Below are 17,580 nucleotides of genomic sequence, written 5' to 3'. Positions count from 1 at the left end.
GAAATTAATTTCTTTCTTTGCACTCTGCTGTACTCCTGGTGTATGAACCTCACAGCTTTATAGTTTGCAATATCTGCAAACCATGGAGCTTCCTGAATGGCAAAGAGTTGCTCATCTGGGAAAGTCTCAGAGATCTCAGTAGAAGGGAGGGACGTCCCAGCTACTGGTTCTATTCGGGACAGATGATCAGCTACTTAGTTCTCTGTCCCTTTTCTGTCTCTTATTTCTATATCAAACTCTTGCAGAAGCAACACCCATCTTATAAGCCTGGGTTTTGAATCCTGCTTTGTGAGTAAGTATTTAAGAGCAGCATGGTCAGTGTACACAATCACCTTTGATCCCACTAGATAAGATCTAAACTTGTCAATGGCATAGACCACTGCAAGTAATTCTTTTTCTGTGCATCATTTAGAACACGGCTGGCATAATAAATGACGTGCAGAAGCTTGTTATGCCTCTGTCCCAACACTGCACCAATGGCATGGTCACTGGCATCACACATTAATTCAAATGGCAATGTCCAATCTGGTGCAGAGATGACTGGTGCTGTGACCAGCTTAGCTTTCAGGGTCTCAAACGCCTGCTGACACTGTGTGTCAAACACAAATGGTGTGTCAGCAGCTAGCATGTTACTCAAAGGTTTTGCAATTTTCGAAAAATTCTTTATGAACCTTCTGTAGAATCCTGCATGCCCCAGAAAGCTTCTGATTGCCTTAACATTGGCAGGTGGTGGTAATTTTTCAATTACATCTACCTTCGCCTTATCCACCTCTATTCCCCTGCTTGAAATTTTGTGCCCAAGGACAATTCCTTCAGTCACTATAAAGTGACATTTCTCCCAGTTTAAAACCAGGTTAGTCTCTTGGCACCTTTTTAGGACAAGTGCTAGGTGATTAAGACAGGAGCTGAATGAGTTTCCATATACTGAGAAGTCATCCATGAAGACTTCCAGGAATTTCTCCACCATATCAGAGAAGATGGATAACATGCATCTCTGAAAGGTTGCAGGAGCATTACACAGACCAAAAGGCATCCTCCTGTAGGCAAACACGCCAGAAGGGCAAGTAAATGCTGTTTTCTCTTGGTCTTGAGGATCTACTACAATTTGGTTGTAACCTGAATAGCCATCCAAAAAGCAGTAATAATCATGACCAGCTAGTCTTTCTAGCATTTGGTCTATGAATGGTAAAGGAAAATGATCCTTTCTGGTGGCTGTATTGAGCCTTCTGTAGTCAATACACATACGCCACCCTGTGACTGTTCTTGTAGGAACCAGTTCATTTTTTTCATTATAAACCACTGTCATGCCTCCCTTCTTGGGGACAACTTGTACAGGGCTCACCCAGGGGCTATCAGAAATAGGATAAATAATCCCAGCCTCTAGTAATTTAGTGACCTCTTTCTGCACCACCTCCTTCATGGCAGGATTTAGCCTCCTCTGTGGTTAGACCACTGGTTTGGCATTATCCTCCAACAGGATCTTGTGCATGCATCTAGCTGGGCTAATGCCCTTAAGATCACTTATGGACCACCCAAGAGCTGTCTTGTGTGTCCTTAGCACTTGAATCAGTGCTTCCTCTTCCTGTGGATTTAAAGCGGAGCTTATAATCACTGGAAAAGTGTCACCTTCTCCTAGAAATGCATACTTCAGGGATGGTGGTAGTGGTTTGAGTTCAGGTTTGGGAGGCTTATCCTCCTCCTGAGGAATTTTCGAAAATTCCTTTGTTTCCTCTGGTTCTTCTTGATCAGGTTGAGCATCCTTGAAGATGTCCTCAAGCTCTGATTCTAGGCTTTCAGTCATATTGATCTCTTCTACCAGAGAGTCAATAATGTCAGCGCCCATACAGTCATTTGGTGTGTCTGGATGCTGCATAGCTTTTACAGCATTCAACTTGAACTCATCCTCATTGACTCTCAGGGTTACTTCCCCTTTTTGCACATCAATGAGAGTTCGTCCAGTTGCTAGGAAAGGTCTTCCTAGAATGAGAGTTGCACTCTTGTGCTCCTCCATTTCCAGCACCACAAAGTCAGTTGGAAAGGCGAATGGCCCAACCTTGACAATCATGTCCTCTATTATGCCTGATGGATATTTAATGGAGCCATCAGCAAGTTGGAGGCATATCCGGGTTGGTTTGACTTCTTCAGTCAACCCAAGCTTTCTGATAGTGGATGCAGGTATTAGATTGATGCTTGCTCCAAGATCACATAGGGCTGTCTTGGTGCAAGCACCTTCTAATGTGCATGGTATCATAAAGCTTCCTGGATCTTGAAGCTTTTCTGGTAAGCTTTTCAGGATGACTGCACTGCATTCTTCAGTGAGAAATATTTTTTCAGTTTCTCTCCAATCCTTCTTATGACTTAAGATCTCTTTCATGAACTTAGCATAAGAAGGTATTTGCTCAAGTGCTTCTGCAAACGGAATCTTTATTTCAAGAGTCCTTAGATAGTCTGCAAAGCGGGCAAATTGCTTATCCTGTTCCGCTTTGCGGAGTTTCTGAGGATAAGGCATCTTGGCTTGATATTCTTCAACCTTAGATGCTGCAGGTTTATTCCTTACAGAAGTGGTTGACGAAGCCTTTTTAGAAGGATTACTATCAGCACTCTCAGGTGTCTAATCCTCCCTTGGCGTCTGAACGCCAGGATTGGGTGGAAAATGGGCGTTTAACGCCAACTTTTCCCCCTTTTCTGGCGTTTGAACGCCAGAACTGGGCAGGGAATGGGCGTTTAACGCTAGCTTTCCCTCCTTTTCTGGCGTTTGAACGCCAATAGCATTCCTCTCTGGGCTCTTACTGTCCTCAGAGGGATTTTGAACAGTGGTTTGGTTATCCTTTGTCAATTGTTCCTTGTTTGGCTTTTTGCTACTTTGAGCAGTGTTATTCGATGTCTTCCCACTCCTCAGTTGAACTGCTTGACACTCTTCTGTTATCTGTTTAGATATCTGCTATTTTGCTTGATTCAACTGCAGTTCTATGTTGTTGTTAGCAATTTTAGTTTCATGGAGCATCTCTTTAAATTCTGCTAACTGTTCTGTCATCAGGAGCAATTGTTGATTAAGCTCAATCATCTGTTCTTGAGGATTAGGATCAGTGACTACTGCCATGACTTCCTCTTTTGGAGAGAACTCATTGCTAGAGTACAAATATTGGTTTCTGGCAACAGTGTCTATAAGTTCTTGAGCCTCTTCAATTGTCTTCATCATGTGTATAGATCCACCAGCTGAGTGGTCTAAAGACATCTGGGCTTTTTCTGTGAGCCCATAGTAGAAGATGTCTAACTGTACCCATTCTGAAAACATTTCAGAGGGGCATTTTCTTAGCATACCTCTATACCTCTCCCAGGCATTGTAAAGGGATTCATTATCCTCTTGTTTAAAGCCTTGGATGTCCAGCCTTAGCTGTGTCATCCTCTTTGGAGGGTAAAAGTGATTCAGGAATTTGTCTGATAACTGTTTCCATGTCTTTATGCTTGCTGTAGGTTGGTTATTCAACCACCTCTTAGCTTGATCTTTTACAGCAAATGGAAACAGTAATAGTCTGTAGACATCCTGATCCACCTCTTTATCATGTACTGTGTCAGCAATTTGTAAGAACTGTGCCAGAAACTCAGTAGGCTCTTCCTGAGGAAGACCGGAATACTGGCAATTTTGCTGCACTATGATAATGAGTTGAGGGTTTAGCTCAAAGCTGCTTGCTTTGATGGGAGGTGTACAGATGCTACTCCCATATGCAGCTGTAATGGGGTTAGCATATGACCCCAGAGTCCTTCTGGACTGGTCAATCTCACTTAGGTCCATGATGGATAAAGGAAATGATATGGATTGCAAGTAGATAAAATTTTTTTGTTTTTTTTTTTGAATTAACCAAAAAAAATAAAATAAAATAAAACAAAAGGAAAATAAAATAAAAATTCGAAAATTAAAAGAAAATAAGATCAAAGCAAATTGAAAACTGAATCAATTAGTTAATTAAAAAGATTTTGAGATTAGCAATTAGAAAGATATGATTGAAAAAAAAATTTTTATGAAAAAGATTTGATTTTTGAAATGAAGAAAGAGAAAAACAACAAGATGACACCAAACTTAAAATTTTTAGAAAATCAAACACAATTTTTCGAAAATTTTAAAGGAAAAACACAAAGAGGACACCAAACTTAGAATTTTTACGGATCAAAAAGGAACTAAAGACATGCAAATTCGAAAATTAGAAGAAAAACAAAAGCATGCAATTGACACCAAACTTAAAATATGAAACTAGACTCAACTAAAAGACTCTAAACCAACAAGAATAAAACAGTCCTAATCTAAGCAACAAGATAAGCCGTCAGTTGTCCAAACTCGAACAATCCCCGGCAACGGCGCCAAAAACTTGGTGGACGAAATTGCAATCACACTTTTGCAATCCCGCACAACTAACCAGCAAGTGCACTGGGTCGTCCAAGTAATACCTTACGTGAGTAAGGGTCGATCCACAGAGATTGTTGGCTTGAAGCAAGCTATGGTTATCTTGTAAATCTTAGTCAGGATATCAGAAATTATCAGGATTGATTGTGAAAAGCAAAAGAACATGAAATAAGTACTTGTTTTGCAGTAATGGGGAACAGGTTGAGGTTTTGGAGATGCTCCATCTTCTGAATCTCTGCTTTCCTACTGTCTCCTTCTTCAAGCACGCAAGACTCCTTCCATGGCAAGCTGTATGCAAGGGTTTCACCGTTGTCAGTGGCTACCTCCCATCCTCTCAGTGGAAATGTTCAATGCACCCTGTCACGGCACGGCTATCCATCTGTCGGTTCTCAATCAGGCCGGAATAGAATCCAATGATTCTTTTGCGTCTGTCACTAACTCCCCGCCCTCAGGAGTTTGAAGCTCGTCACAGTCATTCAATCATTGAATCCTACTCAGAATACCACAGACAAGGTTTAGACCTTCCGGATTCTCTTGAATGCCGCCATCAGTTCTAGCTTATACCACGAAGATTCTGATTAAGGAATCCAAGAGATATGTACTCAATCTAAAGTAGAACGGAGGTGGTTGTCAGGCACGCGTTCATAGTTGAGAATATGATGAGTGTCACGGGTCATCACATTTGTCCGGGTTAAGAACAAGTGATATCTTAGAACGGAAGCAAGCATGATTGAATAAGAAACAGTAGTAATTGCATTAATCCATCAAGACACAGCAGAGCTCCTCACCCCCAACCATGGGGTTTAGAGACTCATGCCGTGGAAGGTACACAAAGAAACGTGTAAAGTGTCATGAGGTACAGATACAATGTCAAAAGATCCTATTAATAGTGAGCTAGTAACCTAGGGTATACAGAAATGAGTAAATGACGTAAAAATCCACTTCTGGGTCCACTTAGTGTGTGCTTGGGCTGAGCATTGAAGCTTTCATGTGTAGAGACCATTTCTGGAGTTAAACGCCAGCTTTCATGCCAGTTTGGGCGTTTAACTCCAATTTTTATGCCAGTTCCAGCGTTAAACGCTGGAAATTCTGAGGCTGATTTGAAACGCCGGTTTGGGCCATCAAATCTCGGGTAAAGTATGGACTATTATACATTGCTGGAAAGCCCAGGATGTCTACTTTCCAACGCCGTTGAGAGCGCGCCAATTGGGCTTCTGTAGCTCCAGAAAATCCACTTCGAGTGCAGGGAGGTCAGAATCCAACAGCATCTGCAGTCCTTTTCAGTCTCTGAATCAGATTTTTGCTCAGGACCCTCAATTTCAGCCAGAAAATACCTGAAATCACAGAAAAACACACAAACTCATAGTAAAGTCCAGAAAAGTGAATTTTAACTAAAAACTAATAAAAATATACTAAAAACTAACTAAATCATACTAGAATCATACTAAAAACAATGCCAAAAAGCGTATAAATTATCCGCTCATCACTAAGTCAGAGTGGCTCTGCTTAGAATTCTCTGTCTGTTGCTGAGAAGATGATGGAAAAGGCTTGCCATTGCTAAACCTATTTCTTCCACCATTATTGTTGTTGAAACCTTGTTGAGGTCTCTGTTGATCCTTCCGTGAGAAATTTGGATGATTTCTCCATCAAGAATTATAGGTGTTTCCATAGGGTTCTCCCATGTAATTCACCTCTTCCATTGAAGGGTTCTCAGGATCATAAGCTTCTTCTTCAGATGAAGCATCCTTAGTACTGCCTGGTGCATTTTGCATTCCAGCCAGACTTTGAGAAATCAAATTGACTTGCTGAGTCAATATTTTGTTCTGAGCCAATATGGCATTTAGAGTATCAATCTCAAGAACTCCTTTCTTCTGATTTGTCCCATTGTTCACAGGATTCCTTTCAGAAGTGTACATGAATTGGTTATTTGCAACCATTTCAATTAGTTCTTGAGCTTCTGTAGGCGTCTTCTTCAGATGAAGAGATCCTCCAACAGAGCTATCCAAAGACATCTTGGACAGTTCAGACAGACCATCATAGAAGATACCTATGATGCTCCATTCAGAAAGCATATCAGAGGGACACTTTCTGATCAATTGTTTGTATCTTTCCCAAGCTTCATAGAGGGATTCACCTTCCTTCTGTCTGAAGGTTTGGACTTCCACTCTAAGCTTACTCAATTTTTGAGGTGGAAAGAACTTTGCCAAGAAGGCATTGACTAGCTTTTCCCAAGAGTTCAGGCTTTCTTTAGGATGTGAATCCAACCATATTCTAGCTTTGTCTCTTACAGCAAAAGGGAATAGCATAAGTCTGTAGACCTCAGGGTTAACCCCATTAGTCTTGACAGTGTCACAGATTTGCAAGAATTCAGCTAAAAACTGATGAGAATCTTCCAATAGAAGTCCATGGAACTTGCAATTCTGTTGCATTAGAGAAACTAATTGAGGCTTAAGCCCAAAGTTGTTTGCTCCAATGGCAGGGATAGAGATGCTTCTCCCATAGAAGTCGGGAGTAGGTGCAGTAAAGTCACCCAGCACCTTCCTTGCATTATTGGCATTGTTGTTGTTTTCGGCTGCCATGTCTTCTTCTTTGAAGATTTCTGTTAGATCCTCTATAGAGAGTTGTGCCTTAGCTTCTCTTAGCTTTCGCTTCAAGGTCCTTTCAGGTTCAGGGTCAACCTCAACAAGAATGCTTTTGTCTTTGCTCCTGCTCATATAAAAGAGAAGAGAACAAGAAAATATGGAATCCTCTATGTCACAGTATAGAGATTCCTTGAGGTGTCAGAGGAAAAGAAAAATAGAAGGAAGGAGTAGAGAATTCGAACTTATCAAGAAAGATGGAGTTTGAATTGTTCATTAAGGAGGAGTGTTAGTCCATAAATAGAAGGATGTGAGAAGAGGGGAAGAAATTTTTGAAAATTAAGTAAAAGATTTTAAAAATATTTTGAAAAACACTAATTGATTTTCGAAAACCAAGAGTGGAAAAGAAATCAAGTAATTTTTGAAAAAGATTTTGAAATTAGAAATCAAAAGGATATGATTGAAAAGTTATGGTTTTAAAAAGATATGATTGAGAAGATATGATTTGAAAAATAATTTAAAAAGATTTGATTTTAAAAATTAATGACTTGGCTAACAAGAAAAGATATGATTCAAACATTAAACCTTTCTCAACAGAAAAGGCAACATACTTGAAATGTTGAATCAAATCATTAATTGATAGCAAGTATTTTTGAAAATGGAAAGAAATTGATTTTGAAAAAAAATTTGATTGAAAATATTTGATTTGAAAAAGATTTGATTTTGAAAAACTTTGAAAACTTGAAAAAAATTTGCATTAAAAATAGAATCTTCCCTCTTGTGCCATCCTGGCGTTAAACTCCCAGAATGGTGCACATTCTGACGTTTAACGCCCAAAGCACTACCCTTTTGGGCGTTAAACGCCCAGCCAGGCACCCTGGCTGGCGTTTAAACGCCAGTTTGCCTTCCTCACTGGGCGTTTTGAACGCCCAGCTTTTTTGTGTAATTCCTCCGCTATATGTTCTGAATCTTCAATTCTCTGTATTGTTGACTTGAAAAGACACAAACTAAAAATATTTTTGGATTTTTAATAATCAAAATGTAACTAAAATCAAATAACAATGCATGCAAGACACCAAACTTAGCAGTTTGTATACCATTGACACTAACAAAATGAGAATGCATATGAAAACCAACAAAACACTCAAGACAAGAGAATTTAAAGATCAGAACGAGAAAGTCATCAAGAATAACTTGAGGATTACTTAAGACACATGAATGAATGCAATAAGAACAGAGACATGCAATTGACACCAAACTTAACATGAGACACTAGACTCAACAATAAACATACACTATTTTTGGTTTTTATGATTTTGTAATTTTTTTTGGATTTTTCGAAAAGTAAGTGGAAAACAAAATAAATATATCAAAATTCTTAATGAGAATTCCAGGAATCATGCAATGTTAGTCTAAAGCTTTAGTCTAAAGAAATTAGACATGGCTAGCCAAGCTTCAGCAGGACATTGCATTCAAGAGCTAAATTGATGAGAATCAATCAGATTTGGTGATGATAAGAACATCACCTTGAAACACTAGAATTCATTCTTAAGAACTCTGAAGAAAAAATACCTAATCTAAGCAACAAGATGAACCGTCAATTGTCCAAAGTCAACAATCCCCGGCAACAGCGCCAAAAACTTGGTGCACGAAATTGTGATTCATTCTTTTCACAACTCAAACAGTCCCTGGTAATGGCTCCAAAGACTTGGTGCTCAATACCATGGTCTAAACATAATTTCACAACTTCGCACAACTAACCAGCAAGTGTACTGGGTCGTCCAAGTAATAAACCTTACGCGAGTAAGGGTCGATCCCACGGAGATTGTTGGTATGAAGCAAGCTATGGTCACCTTGTAAATCTCAGTCAGGCAGATTCAAATGGTTATGAATGATATATGAATAAAGCATAAAGATAGAGATACTTATGTAATTCATTGGTGAGAATTTCAGATAAGCGTATGGAGATGCTTTGTCCCTTCCGTCTCTCTGCTTTCCTACTGTCTTCATCCAATCCTTCTTACTCCTTTCCATGGCAAGCTGTATGTTGGGCATCACCGTTGTCATTGACTACAATCCCGTCCTCTCAGTAAAAATGTTCAACGCACCCTGTCACGGCACGGCTAATCATCTGTCGGTTCTCAATCAGGTTGGAATAGAATCCATTGATTCTTTTGCGTCTGTCACTAACGCCCAGCCTTCAGGAGTTTGAAGCTCGTCACAGTCATTCAATCATTGAATCCCACTCAGAATACCACAGACAAGGTTTAGACCTTCCGGATTCTCTTGAATGCCGCCATCAATTCTAGCTTATACCACGAAGATTCCGATTAAGGAATCCAAGAGATAAACATTCAAGCCTTGTTTGCTTGTAGAACGGGAGTGGTTGTCAGGCACGCGTTCATAAGTGAGAATGATGATGAGCATCACATAATCATCACATTCATCAAGTTCTTGAGTGCGAATGAATATCTTGGAATAAGAACAAGCTGAATTGAATAGAAGAACAATAATAATTGCATTAATACTCGAGGTACAGCAGAGCTCCACACCTTAATCTATGGTGTGTAGAAACTCCACCGTTGAAAATACATAACAACAAGGTCTAGGCATGGCCGAATGGCCAGCCTCCCAATACATGATCAAAAGACTCAAAATGATCAAGGATCCAAAGATTCAAAGATCTCAAGATGAAAATACAATAGTAAAAGGTCCTATTTGTAGAGAACTAGTAGCCTAGGGTTTACAGAAATGAGTAAATGACATAAAAATCCACTTCTGGGCCCACTTGGTGTGTGCTTGGGCTGAGCATTGAAGCATTTTGGTGTAGAGACTTCTCTTGGAGTTAAACGCCAGCTTTTGTGCCAGTTTGGGCGTTTAACTCCCATTCTTGTGCCAGTTTCGGCGTTTAACGTTGGGCAGTTTTGAGCTGATTTGAAACGCTAGTTTGGGCCATTAAATCTCGGGCAAAGTATGGACTATTATATATTGCTGGAAAGCCCAGGATGTCTACTTTCCAACGCCATTGAGAGCGCGCCAATTGGGCTTCTGTAGCTCCAGAAAATCCACTTCGAGTGCAGGGAGGTCAGAATCCAACAGCATCTGCAGTCCTTTTCAGTCTCTGAATCAGATTTTGCTCAGGTCCCTCAATTTTAGGCAGAAAATACCTGAAATCACAGAAAAACACAAAAACTCATAGTAAAGTCCAGAAAAGTGAATTTTAACTAAAAACTAATAAAAATATAATAAAAACTAACTAAAATATACTAAAAACATACTAAAAACAATGCCAAAAGGCGTACAAATTATCCGCTCATCAGTAGAGCTTCAAACGATGTCCATTAACCTTGATGAGTTCAGAGCTTGAAGGGTGACTTAGATGGAAAACTCCATATGGTTCAGCCTTCTCGACTCTATATGGACCTTCCCACCTTGATCGCAGTTTGCCTGGCATGAGCCGCAGTCTAGAGTTGTAAAGAAGGACCAAATCCCTTGGTTGGAACTCCTTTCTCTTGATGTGTTGATCATGTATAGCCTTCATTTTCTCCTTCTACAGTCTTGAGTTCTCATAAGCTTCTAGGCGAAGGCTCTCCAATTCTTGCAGTTGCAACTCTCTTTCAGCTCCGGCTTTCTCGAATCCCATGTTGCATTCCTTTACTGCCCAAAAAGCTTTGTGCTCTACCTCAACTGGAAGGTGACAAGCCTTTCCATAGACTAAGCGGAAAGGACTCATCCCAATGGGTGTCTTGTATGCTGTTCTATATGTCCAGAGTGCATCTTGTAGTCTGGTGCTCCAGTCCCTTCTATGAGGTTTGACTATCTTCTGTAAGATGCACTTTATCTCTCTGTTAGACACCTCGGCTTGCCCATTAGTCTGAGGATGGTAGGCTGTTGCTATTTTATGAATTATCCCATGCTTCTTCAGTAATCCTGTTAGTCTCCTGTTACAAAAATGGGTGCCCTAATCGCTCACGATTGCTCGTGGTGATCCAAAGCGACAAATAATGTGGTTTCTAACAAAGAAAACAACAGTGTTAGCATCATCAGTATGGGTAGGAACTGCTTCCACCCATTTAGAAACATAGTCTACAGCTAACAATATATAGAGGTGGCCATTAGAATTTGGAAATAGGCCCATAAAGTCAATGCCCCAGACATCAAAAATTTCACAGAAAAGCATAGTTTGTTGAGGCATTTCATCCCTCTTGGATATATTACCAAACCTCTGGCATGGGGGACAAGATTTACGAAATTCAACAGCGTCTTTAAAAAGGATGGGCCACCAGAATCCACAGTCTAAGATTTTTCTAGCTGTTCTTTGAGGGCCAAAATGTCCTCCACTCACAGATGAGTGACAGGCCTCTAAAATGGACTGGAATTCTAATTGAGGCACACACCTTCTAATTACCTGGTCAGCGCCACATCTCCATAAATATGGGTCATCCCATATATAATATTTAGACTCACTTTTCAGCTTGTCTCTTTGGTGCTTAGTAAAGTGTGGGGGAAAAGTGCGGCTAACTAGATAATTAGCTACAGGTGCATACCAAGGGATTACCTCAGATACTGCTTGTAAGTTATCAAATGGAAAATTATCAGCTATAGGAGTGGAGTCATCCTTAATGTGTTCAAGGCGACTTAAGTGGTCTGCCACTAGATTCTGGGTACCACTCCTATCCTTTATTTCTAAATCAAATTCTTGTAGTAGCAGTATCCAACGTATAAGCCTTGGTTTGGATTCCTTTTTAGCTAATAAATACTTTAGAGCTGCAAGGTTGATGAGCGGATAATTTGTACGCTTTTTGGCATTGTTTTTAGTATGTTTTTAGTATGTTTTAGTTAGTTTTTAGTATATTTTTATTAGTTTTTAGTTAAAATTCACTTTTCTAGACTTTACTATGAGTTTGTGTGTTTTTTTGTGATTTCAGGTATTTTCTGGCTGAAATTGAGGGACCTGAGCAAAAATCTGATTCAGAGACTGAAAAGGACTGCAGATGCTGTTGGATTCTGACCTCCCTGCACTCGAAGTGGATTTTCTGGAGCTACAGAAGCCCAATTGGTGCAATCTCAACGGCGTTGGAAAGTAGACATCCTGGGCTTTCCAGAAATATATAATAGTCCATACTTTGCCCGAGATTTAATGGCCCAAACCGGCGTTCCAAATCAGCTCAAAACTGCCCGACGTTAAACGCCGAAACTGGCACAAGAATGGGAGTTAAACGCCCAAACTGGCACAAAAGCTGGCGTTTAACTCCAAGAGAAGTCTCTACACGAAAATGCTTCAATGCTCAGCCCAAGCACACACCAAGTGGGCCCGGAAGTGGATTTTTATGTCATTTACTCATTTCTGTAAACCCTAGGCTACTAGTTCTCTACATATAGGACCTTTTACTATTGTATTTTCATCTTTGGATCTTTGGATCATTTTTAGATCTTTTGATCATCTTTGGACATCTAGTTCTTAGATCATTGGGAGGCTGGCCATACGGCCATGCCTAGACCTTGTTCTTATGTATTTTCAACGGTGGAGTTTCTACACACCATAGATTAAGGTGTGGAGCTCTGCTGTACCTCGAGTATTAATGCAATTACTATTGTTCTTCTATTCAATTCAGCTTATTCTTGTTCTAAGATATCACTTGTTCCTCAACTTGATGAATGTGATGATCCATGACACTCATCATCATTCTCACCTATGAACGTGTGCCTGACAACCACCTCCGTTCTACCTTAGATTGAGTGGATATCTCTTGGATTCTTTAATCGGGATCTTCGTGGTATAACCTAGAATTGATGGCGGCATTCAAGAGAATCCAGAAGGTCTAAACCTTGTCTGTGGTATTCTGAGTAGGATTCAATGATTGAATGACTGTGACGAGCTTCAAACTCCTGAAGGTTGGGCGTTAGTGACAGACGCAAAAGAATCAATGGATTCTATTCCAACCTGATTTAGAACCGACAGATGATTAGCCGTGCCGTGACAGGGTGCGTTGAACATTTTCACTGAGAGGACGGGATTGTAGCCACTGACAACGGTGATGCCCAACATACAGCTTGCCATGGAAAGGAGTAAGAAGGATTGGATGAAGACAGTAGGAAAGCAGAGAGACGGAAGGGACAAAGCATCTCCATTCGCTTATCTGAAATTCTCACCAATGAAATACATAAGTATCTCTATCTTTATGATTTATTCATATATCATTCATAACCATTTGAATCTGCCTGACTGAGATTTACAAGGTGACCATAGTTTGCTTCATACCAACAATCTCCGTGGGATCGACCCTTACTCGCGTAAGGTTTATTACTTGGACGACCCAGTGCACTTGCTGGTTAGTTGTGCGAAGTTGTGATAAAGAGTTGAGATTGCAATTGAGCGTACCATGTTGATGGCGCCATTGATGATCACAATTTCGTGCACCAAGTTTTTGGCGCCGTTGCCGGGGAATTAAATGTCCTAACTACAGTTTCGCATTTGTTCCTTGCAATAACAGTGCCAAGTTTTGATCCGGCAACAACACCAAGTTTTTGGCGCCGTTGCCGGGGATTGTTTCGAGTATGGACAACTGACGGTTCATCTTGTTGCTTAGATTAGGTATTTTTCAGAGTTCTTAAGAATGAATTCTAGTGTTTCAAGGTGATGTTCTTATCATCACCAAAGCTGATTGATTCTCATCAATTTAGCTCTTGAATGCAATGTCTTGCTGAAGCTTGGCTAGCCATGTCTAATTCCTTTAGACTAAAGCTTTAGACTAACATTGCATGATTCCTGGAATTCTCATTAAGAATTTTGATACATTTATGTTCTTTTCCACTTAATTTTCGAAAAATCCAAAAAACTTATAAAATCATAAAAACCAAAAATATTCTCATGTTTCTTGTTTTAGTATAGTGTCTCATTTTAAGTTTGGTGTCAATTGCATGTTTCTGTTCTTCTTGCATTTTTCGAATTCATGCATGTGTCTTCATTAATCTTCAAGTTGTTCTGAATGATTTCCTTGTTCTGATCTTTAAATTCTCTTGTCTTGAGTGTTTTGTTGTGTCAATGGTATACAAACTGCTAAGTTTGATGTCTTGCATGTATTGTTATTTGATTTTAGTTGCATTTTGATTATTCCTCATTATAAAAAAATCCAAAAATATTTTTAATTTGTGTCTTTTCAAGTCAATAATACAGAGAATTGAAGATTCAGAACATACAGCAGAGGAATTACACAGAAAAAGCTGGGCGTTCAAAACGCCCAGTGAAGAAGGCAAACTGGCGTTTAAACGCCAGCCAGGGTGCCTGGCTGGGCGTTTAACGCCCAAAAGGGTAGTGTTTTGGGCGTTAAACGCCAGAATGTGCACCATTCTGGGCGTTTAACGCCAGGATGGCACAAGAGGGAAGATTCTGTTTTCAATTCAAATTTTTTTCAAGTTTTCAAAATTTTTTAAAATCAAATCTTTTACAAATCGTATCTTTTCAATTAAATCTTTTTCAAAATCAATTTCTTTTCTTTTTCAAAAATACTTGCTATCAATTAATGATTTGTGATGGGAATTATTTTGGTTTGAGAAATGAATCTCTCTCAAAACAATACCGATCTAACCGGCAAGTGCACCGGGTGTCATCAAGTAATAAAACTCACGGGTGTGAGGTCGATCCCACAGGGATTGAAGGATTGAGCAATTTTAGTTTAGTGGTTGAGTTAGTCAAGCGAATCAAGATTTGATTGATTGAGTTGCAGAATTTAAATTGCATTGAAAGTAAAGAGAACAAGAATTAAAATGCTGTATCTTAAAGAACAAGGAATTAAATGGCAGAAACTTAGATTGCAAGAAAAGTAAATTGCAAGAATCTTAAATGGCAAGAATTGTAAATGACTTGAAATGTAAAGGGGATTGGGACTTGAATTTGCAAGATCTAAACAAAGAGAATGTAAATTGCATTAAACAGAAGAGTAAATGGGGAATGGGTTGAAACAGATTCGAAACAGGAAATTAAATGAACAATGAAAGCAAGGAGCAGAGAATTGAAATGAGAAATTTGATCTCAGGACCCAGAGACTAGATAACCAAGTCTAGATCTCAATGCCTTCCTAGATCCAACAAGAACAATCTCAAAGGAATTGTAAATTGCAAGGAAATTAAATGAGAAAGCAAGTAGCAGAAAAGGAAATTCAAATTGCAGTGAAAGTAAACAAGATCCAAGGTGAGATTGAAACAGAATTCCTTCAATTCTCCAACCCAAGATCCAAGACAAGAGTGATTGAAATTAAAAGCAATAAAGCTAAGAGGAAGAGAATGCAATTCTCCTTCCCCCGAAACAAGAAACTAAAGATCACTCTGTAACTCAAAAACTAAAGGAAAGCTCTCTGCCCAATTCTAAAAAGAGAACTCCTCGAATAAATTGAATTCTAGCCTATTTATACACTTTCTTCAATTGATCTTCAAGCCTTGAGTTGGGCCTTTGCTCTTGGTGGAATTGGGTTGAAAGAGGCCTTGGTTGATTGCTCTTGAAGTTTGGAGAGAGACCCAAGTGAATCAATTGAACCGGATTGAGTTTTTGCAAAGTTGGGTTTTGAAGTTAGCCTCAAAGTTAGGGGGCTAACTTTGAGGCCAACTTTTTCTAGCAGCAACACCCATCTTCTGCACTTCACGTTTGGGCCAACGTTAGGGGGCTAACTTTGACCCTAACGTTGGCCTTGCTTTGAGTTGGTGAGGCGCCAACGTTAGCCTCCAAGTTAGGGGGCTAACATTGGCGCAAACGTTGCACACCCTGGAGGAGAATTCAAATGCCAACGTTAGCCTCCAAGTTAGGGGGCTAACGTTGGCGCTAACGTGGCTAGCCCTGGGAGGAATTTTTAGCTTCCAACGTTAGCCTCCAAGTTAGGGGGCTAACGTTGAGGCTAACTTCAACTCCAACTTCATTCTTTCCTGGTTCAATTTCACTTGATTCATTGTCTTCTCTTAGCTTCTAGTCATTCCTTCTCACTTCAATCCTTTTCCAAGCTTTCTTCACCTATCATAAATCAACCAAACACATCAAAGCTATGCTTGAAATCATGAGATGATCATTATATCCTAATATGCACCATTTATGGCATCAAACCTCAGGAAAAAGCATTAATTCACATATGGTTGATTCAATCAAAGGAAGCATGAAAATCTACCTAAATTGGCTTGCTTGTAGCTTAAGAAAGTGCATAATTCAAGTGAAAACAAAAGAAAAAGACTAGTGAAACTAGGCTAAGATGACTTGTCATCACAACACCAAACTTAAAGCTTGCTTGTCCCCAAGCAAGAAATGAACTATGCTCAAAGGTTCTTTCAATTAAGATGGGTTGAGGAACACTTGTAAAATACAGTGAGAGAAGTGATCAAGTAACAGTGGGGTAAACTCTAAATTATTTGCTCAAGCAAGGGTTTCAGTGCTCATTAGTCCTTACATATTGGGAGTCGTAGGTCTTTAGGATTTTCATCCAAATGGTATCATGGAGATCTCTTTATATATAATCACCTTGAAGCAGCTTATAGTTTCTGTGCTTTGACCTCGACTCTAAGTGTCATGTCTCAAGGCGGCTCTTTAAATAAGCTTTCAATCAATACTCCTAAACCAATTGGTTTTAAGGTATTAGGTGTTAAAGCACCCCCAAGGATTTACTTGCTCAAGCCTCTTTCCTTGACACACTTCAACCACAAGCATTTACTAGGATAGCAACTCTTTGAGTTTTTGTTTCTTTCTTTCTTTTTCTGCCTAGTAATTGATGCTCAGAGCCTTGGGCCAAGTTCTTTTTGTTTTTGTATTTTCTTTTCTTTTCTTTTTGTTTTGGTTGCTGCTTCTCGGATCAATTGATTTTTGAGAATCTCCACAATATTTCTTTGAACTTCACATCCTGCCTATGAGCTCTCATGCAAGTTTTCACAAGCATGCAACCTCAAGACATAATCAAACAACTAGAACCACCACTTCTCCTAATCTTTTGCTTGCCTCAAAAACTGATTTATTCCTCAATCCTTCTTTTCAAAGAACTTTCATGTGATGCATTCTTGAAATTGAGTGCAAACAAGTTTTGAAGATAAGAATGTTGTGACTGATAAGCCTTCTTGCTTATTGACTTATAAAGGAAGATTATGCTATGCATGCAGGCAGGAATATAAAAAGAAAACTATATGATGCAGACAACCAGGGCAAATAAAGATACAATCCAACTTTCAATCACAGCAACATTTGATATAAAGTAATCACTTAACAATACAACCTGTTGGAGTTCACTTGCTTTCCTTCTCCTCATCATCATTGCTGGCCTTTATGTTCATCTTTTGCTTCTTTGATTGATGATGCTTAATTCCTCCAAAGGCTTGTATGATACCCTGCAATGATATTGAAAGTTGCTTGTTCCCCAAGCACTTAGAAACAGTGGTTAGTCTGCATGATTTATTTGTGGGCTTTTTGAACTTACTTTGGTGTGGGAACACCAAACTTAGTTCCTTGCCAAAGGTTTTCATTAACCATGTGTGAAATTCTTTCTTCTTTTTCTAAGGTAATAGACTAAAACTCGAAAACAGCCAGATAATTAACTAGTTCGTCTAAATGCATGAAGCTAGCCTTATGGCAGAAAG

The 17,580-nt window shown here is 39.4% G+C and overlaps 1 non-coding gene across 1 annotated transcript; it reads left to right on the top strand.

Moving 5' to 3' along the window:
- Nucleotides 1–6,465: 6,465 nt before the first annotated feature.
- On the top strand, nt 6,466–6,573 carry LOC130943099 (small nucleolar RNA R71). The gene has a single exon (XR_009071633.1). It is a non-coding gene; the product is annotated as a small nucleolar RNA R71 (small nucleolar RNA).
- The last annotated feature ends 11,007 nt before the right edge of the window (nt 6,574–17,580 follow it).

This window comes from Arachis stenosperma, chromosome 7 (genome assembly GCF_014773155.1).
Source record: "Arachis stenosperma cultivar V10309 chromosome 7, arast.V10309.gnm1.PFL2, whole genome shotgun sequence".
Lineage (NCBI taxonomy): Eukaryota > Viridiplantae > Streptophyta > Magnoliopsida > Fabales > Fabaceae > Arachis > Arachis stenosperma.
The sequence above is the reverse complement of the archived record's forward strand: the minus strand, read 5'-3'. Positions and strand labels throughout refer to the sequence as shown.